Raw genomic sequence first — 7,041 nt, 5'->3', positions numbered from 1 at the left:
TATGAAAGAATGTCCATCTAAAACAGAACCTGATAATATAAAGTGGAGAAATCTCATACATCTGCTTTCAGAGAAGCAAAACTTAAGGACTGAGAGATTGATTTCCCCCAAATACCAAATTTATAGAAAATTGGTAATAATATTTGGATTTTTTTTAAATGACAGGGAAGTAATCAAGGACTGCTTCATACCGACTTTGGAAAATTTGGCTTATTTTCTAGAGTCTTTGAACAAAAAATGACCCAGGACAGGTTGGACTGGCAAAGGAGCAGAACTGAACTTTGTCTGCATGACTGGACTAGTTTTGTCTGCTCAGCAAATTTGTGAGGCTGGTCTCCATTTGTTTAGATTTTATCAGACTCTAACTGAACTCTCCCCTCTTTATATCCCCTGCCTGTAAATATAGCCTATCCCAAACCCTCAGTACATTTTCTTGCCTGTCCCAAATTATAATTATAGTTCCTCTGTTATTCCCAAATAAACTCATTTTTTTTTAAGAGAGGGAGAGGATTTTATTTTATTTATTTTTTTTTTTTAAAGAGAGAGAGGGATTGGATTTGGTGGCGGGGAGAGAGCCTTAAGCAGGTTCCATGCCGAGCACCGAACCCAACATGGGGCTCAATCCCACAACCCTGAGATCATGACCTGAGCAGAAATCGAGTAAACTCATCTTTTAAAAATGATTGCAAGGGACACCTGGGTGGCTCAGTGGTTTAAGGCTCTGCCTTCGGCTCAGGTCATGGTCTCAGGGTCCTGGAATGGAGCCCCATGTCGGGCTCTCTGCTCAGCGGGGAGCCTGCTTCTCCCCCCCCCCCCACCGCCTGCCTCTCTGCCTACTTGTGATCTCTCTCTGTCAAATAAATAAATAAAATCTTTTAAAAAATAATTTCAAACTTGCCTCTTTATTTAGGTTGATGGTACTATATCTTCCTCAGAAGCTACGGGGACGGAACAGATGAACTTGCTTTCATGATATGACACTGCCATTAAGAGAACTAATGAGATTTTTACAACATATTTATTCATTCTGTTTAAATTAATTGTGCCCATAGCACGTATTTAAATGCTTTTCTTAGTTTGCATTTTCTTTCAGAATTCTTTGTAAATAAAATGTATCTTTCATATAGTATTTTTCCCCACATGCTTGTTGGGTTTCCTTTTTACATTTCACAAATAAAAGGTAGTTGGTTAATGACCTCTTGCCTTTTTAAGAAAATAGTTATAATTACTTTGCCTCACTCAGCTCCCGACTGAAATACTTGATTCTCGAAGCAGAAGAGAAGAAACACTCAAAAAGTCCACAGTAGTAAACTTGTCTGAATCATAGGAAATGTTCTGCCGGCTGCTAGAAGTGAGAAGCCAGTTAGCCATTCTCTTTCCATCCGGGCCTTTCCCTTCCTGTTTCAAAGCCTGGAAATCATTAACAAATAGAAAATTGACAGCGATTCCTCTGTAGCTAATAGTAGATGCTAGTAGTAGATGATACTTTGTAATGTCAATATTAACATCTACATCCTACCAACTTCTTCTACACCTAATTAGATACCAAAATTCCCATAATACCAGTGGGGTAGAACAAGGGGCCACCCAAAATCAAGACTGGTGGTGGCAGCTTACTACCCTCTGCAAAAGGCCATGCTCACAAATTCAGCATTAGAAATAGGGATGGGGTCGGGGAGCCGCTAGCCACGGTGCACACTGAGGGTTCTAGAGATCCATGCGCATTAATCTGTTCAGAATGTTAAAAACCCAGGTGGTGAATATAGAAAGGCTCATCTCATTCCCACAGGACAGAAATAGATAGAAGCCTTCTAAGTAATGAAAAAGCTTATGAACTCAGCACATGCTCCTGAAACAGTATTCTGGATAAAGTCCCAACACAAGAATGGGAACTACACCCAAGTTGGCACGCGATGGACACAAACTCATTCCTCATTCCATGTAATTTGGTAAACACTGCTTGAGGAGAGCTCTCATTTAAAAATGAGTACATTTTAAGAGAGGAAAATTAAAATGTATGATAAAGCCACAGAGAAGAAGTTTCCAAAAAGTTTCCGAGGAGAAGAGGGAACTCCAAACATTATTTACTTAAAGCAATGTAATAGTGAGCATGTTTATTTGCCTCGTAACATGAGAGATGTCCACATTAACTAAACATGCGGGGAGAACCACAAAGAAATTACAGGTTAACATGAAGGTGAATAAGACATGATAAAAAGGGAGGTGCATGAGAAAAAGAGGGATTTTATATATCCCATAAATGTGGAAAAAAGAGCCAAATTGGAAGAAGAGCAAAGCATTTCTCAGGCAAAATCAACAAGAATACCTTCACACCTTTAAATATCCTGTAAATGAGATGAAAATAACACCTTGAATATACCTACAGATTAAAAAAGAAGAAGAAGAATGATAGAAAAATCCTGAAGATATAAAAAAGCAAAAACTAAATTTCTTACAAAGGATAAGAGAATACTCACACTGGCCTCAAAGTTCATCTTTGGAACTTTTCTTTTTGTCTTTTGTTTTCTGTGAATCACTGGTTAATATTATCTTTGGAACTTTTCTTTTTGTCTTTTGTTTTCTGTGAATCACTGTTTTTTTTTTTTTTAAAGATTTTATTTATTCACTTGACACAGAGAGATCACAAGTAGGCAGAGAGGCAGGCAGAGAGAGAGAGAGGAGGAAGCAGGCTCCCCGCGGAGCAGAGAACCCTATGCGGGACTCGATCCCAGGACCCTGAGATCATGACCTGAGCCGAAGGCAGGGGCTTAACACACTGAGCCACCCAGGCGCCCTGTGAATCACTGGTTAATATTATCTTCTATTTTTAAAACTAAAAGATCTTAGCTCTACCTCTGGAAATTCATATAGTAAATAAACTCATTAATAATCAGCACTTTGGGGGTGCCTGGGTGGCTCAGTGGGTTGAGCCGCTGCCTTCGGCTGGGGTCATGATCTCAGGGTCCTGGGATCGAGTCCCGCATCAGGCTCTCTGCTCAGCGGAGAGCCTGCTTCCTCCTCTCTCTCTCTCTCTGCCTGCCTCTCTGTCTACTTGTGATCTCTCTCTGTCAAATAAATAAATAAAATCTTTAAAAAAAATAATAATCAGCACTTTGTGCAAAGGTATCTGGCATAGTATTATCTACAATAGGGAAAAACAGTTCAAAGGCCTAATAGAGTCGTCAAGCAATATTATGAAATGAGTTCTATAGCCTATATTAGTTCTATAATTAGTTCTATAGTTCTATAGCCTACATTAGCTCAAGGTTTAAAATGTGATTATATGAGCTCTTATAATCTCTATCTTTCTCACCTGTTAATGGAAAGACAGAAGTTATTCAGTGAAGTGTAGAATTCTTGAAACTGAAAATACGGAGAAGTTGCATTTCTTGGTGATGGGGCAAAAGTCTAACATATGAGTGTGGGAGTGAGCGTATGAGAATAAGAGTTGAGAAGCTCCAAGAAGAGTTCGGGGAACTAAGAGACCAATGCTTTAGAAGGATCTGCTGGGTGTACATTGACATCACTGAAATTTTGATGCGAATTGTGTTAAAGACAATGGCAGTGAGCTGGGAGTTAGATTCAGGAAATGAGAGAAGGTAGTAAATGATGCAGTGAAGAGGTATGGCAGGAGATATATTCGGAATAAGCGAAGAAGGGAGAATGATCTTGAAGTGGCAATGTCAGGGAAAGAGACAACGATCCCTCTCCCAGGCTGAGCAGTAAAAGGCCAATGCATGAAGAGAGGAGCTGGTCGCCCCTTGAGAAGACTTCAAGGGAACCCGTGTCCTCAGAGGAGAATCTAGTTTTAGTTAGACAGGAAAGTATGGGGACAGTTTAGAGAGAGAGGATTTTTCTGTTGAAAGACTGAATTCTAAATGCACAGCAGGAAGGTTCGGAATTGGGAAGGGGTGGAATACGGGTCAAGAGGAGGGATGCTCCCCAAATTTCTGGTCCCAGTAGTCTGGGAGACGAGGAATAACTTAATGTGCTTTTTGTAGCCACTGAAGAAAATCAAGATGAACACCATAATAAGACTGATCTTAATGGTCTCAGGGAAAATAATGATGGGGAAGCTGTGGGGAGAGAGAATGGTGAGGCTCCCACCAGAACCTCACAGAACTATGGAGCCTTCCTTTGTTAGCACTGAGGAGACCCGAGGAAGAGACATCTTGTCAGTGCACAGCTGCTCCTTTGGATGGAATCTCAAAATAATCCAGTCTCCTGAGGGATTTGGAACTCTGATTGAATCACAAAACAGCTATAGAATCCAGATTCTTATTTATATAATACCTCATATTCTACACTATCTTAGATCTAGATTCTAATTTAATAGCTATTGGGAATATTGGGGCACCTGAAACCACTTAGATGTTTGGCGTTAGAAAGCTTGAGAATAGGGGCGTCTTGGGTGGCTCAGTGGGTTAAGCCTCTATCTTTGTCTCAGGACGTGGTCTCAGGGTCCTGGGATCAAGCCCCACATCCGGCTCTCTGCTCGGGAAGCCTGCTTCCCCCCACCCCGCCCCGCCTGCCTCTCTGCCTACCTGTGATCTCTCTCTCTGTCAAATAAATAAATAAAATCTTAAAAAAAAAGAAAGCTTGAGAATAACAACAAGGCTGCATCTGCATGACAGTCACTGAGAAGAAACGGGACAGATTTAGAAAAAAGACGGAAGGAGACTACTTTGTGAGACTGCTTTGTCTCCCTGAATGAAATGTGAAGAAATAGAAGACGTTCCGTGAGATGAACAGAGCTTTTGTAATCTTACTCCACCTGAGAAGATTAAAATGGATTTGAAGCTTTTCTAGGTTGTGTGGCTTGCCCCCACCATAATTAGTTGTGAGGGAAGAAGGCCAAGAGACAGCTTCACGGGTGGCCAGCTCAGAGAAGACGCCAAAAGTCAACACCAAGCAGAATACGAAAATTCTTAGAACAGCTTTAAAGCGAGTGATTTCCCAAGACTCCTTAAGACTAGATTTTAAACATATCTGTTTATGGATATAGCGTATGATTAAATAGGATTTTTTATGGTTTAAATTAAATGAGCATTAAAAATTTTTCAGATTAACTGTAAGGGTTGAAGTTCTGTGATTTTACTCATTCTCGAACCGTAAGGAGGGAGAGGTGCCACAAAGATCTCAATTCCCCAGTTAACAGATGTGTTGCCAAAAGATTCAAGGCAGGTTGACTGCAGAAATGCATTTAAATTGTTCGGTGAGCATATGGAAAGTTATTTGCATTGGTTAATGGAACATGACAAAAAAAAAAATCAGCTCTTTCCTCTCCATCTCACTAGTATCTAAAAGCAAATAAAACCAATGTGATTGCATTAAAATTCTGAAAATTGGGCTTGGCAGAACTAATGTAGAGAGGGATGAAAAAATATCCCCCCAAAGCTCCATCTGAATTCCAAAGATACGAGAAGACAAGGAGTGACCAAAACATAACAATTTTTATTAATAAAGCTTGAGAGGAAAATGTAGAGTATTATATCTAAATAGTCCCCAATTATTGAACTCCAAAATTTGAAAAGCCTTCTAACCCAGTAAAGGTGGTGCCAGAAAAAAAAGGTATTGTCTGGGAACACATGATACCTGCACTCGAGGTCCCAACTTCACCCCAAGAAGACCAAGGGAAACAGGAGTTTCTCTTTTCCATACTAAAATGATATGAGTGCGGGGCGCCTGGGTGGCTCAGTGGGTTAAAGCCTCTGCTTTTGGCTCAGGTCATGATCCCAGGGTCCTGGGATCGAGCCCCGCATCGGGCTCTCTGCTCAGCAGGGATCCTGCTTCCTCCTCTCTCTGAATGCCTCTCTGCCTACCTGTAATCTCTGTCTGTCAAATAAATAAATAAAATCTTAAAAAAAAAAATGATATGAGTGCTTTCTCTCTGTGTCCTACCAGTGCAGACTGAGATGTCTCACACTGAAACATTGTTCCTATCACCTACGGCAGTGCAATGAATGACCTCGAAGTGACTAAAACCTAAGGGGCTAAAAATCAAAACATTTTATGATATTTCATGATTCCATCGGTCAGAGATGTAGGCAGGGTTCAACTGGAAAGTTCTTCTCCCTACGGTGTTCACCAGGATTATTTTGGGGGTATTCCGCCGATGGGTCCAAAATGGATTCACTCCTGGACTTTGCAGTGCCTGGACTTTGCAGGAATTGTAGGAAGGCTGGATTCAACTATGCTCTTTTCCCTCTCTGGGTATCTCAGGACCTCTCCACTTACCGGAAGTGTAAGTGCTTACAGGAAGATTCAACACTCCAAAGGTGAGTATTCAAAGATACAGAAAGCGCAACCAACCAGTAGTCACTTAAGGCTTAGACCCAGAAACGGGCACTTAATCACTTTGTCCATATTCTCTGGGCCAAAGCATTCAGAGAGCCCATTTAGATTCAAAGGGAAGACACAAACACCCCCTAACTCAATGAGGAGAATGCCAAAGAACTTATGGTCACCTTTATTGGGTGGGAATCTGCCTGTTCTCTGACTACACAGAAAACACGTTCAGCCCCTCCTGTGACCCCTGGGGTTCTCATGGTACAGCATCAGGCTTAGGGGTTCGTCTTCTAAACCAGGTCCAGGCATGGGTGAGGTTCTTTGGCTTCTGGGGCGTGGTTCTTCTCTCTCTCCAATAAGCTATAAACTAAAGAGAACTTTTTGGTTTCAAAGCCTTTTTTTTTTTAAGATTTTATTTTATTTGAGAGAGAGAGGGAGCATGAGTGAGAGAGAGCACAAGCAGTGGGAGGTAGAGGGGCAGAGAGAGAAGGAGAAGCAGACTCCCTGCCGAACGGAGAGCCCAAAGTGGGGTTCGATTCCAGGATCAGGACCTGAGCCGAAAGCAGAAGCTTAACCAACTAAGCCACCCAGGCACCCCTAAAGTTTTAAAGTTTTTCTAACAGCACATGATGGGGAGCCAAAAATAAGTGCAGTAGGATCTCCAGTTTCAATAGGGAAAGAATCAGAGGCAAACAGGAGTTAGTAATTGTGAGATCCAAAATTAGGGACAGTTTTCTCCTGGGAATGATTCTC

Source organism: Mustela erminea, chromosome 1, assembly GCF_009829155.1.
Source record: "Mustela erminea isolate mMusErm1 chromosome 1, mMusErm1.Pri, whole genome shotgun sequence".
NCBI classification, from domain to species: domain Eukaryota; kingdom Metazoa; phylum Chordata; class Mammalia; order Carnivora; family Mustelidae; genus Mustela; species Mustela erminea.
The sequence above is the reverse complement of the archived record's forward strand: the minus strand, read 5'-3'. Positions refer to the sequence as shown.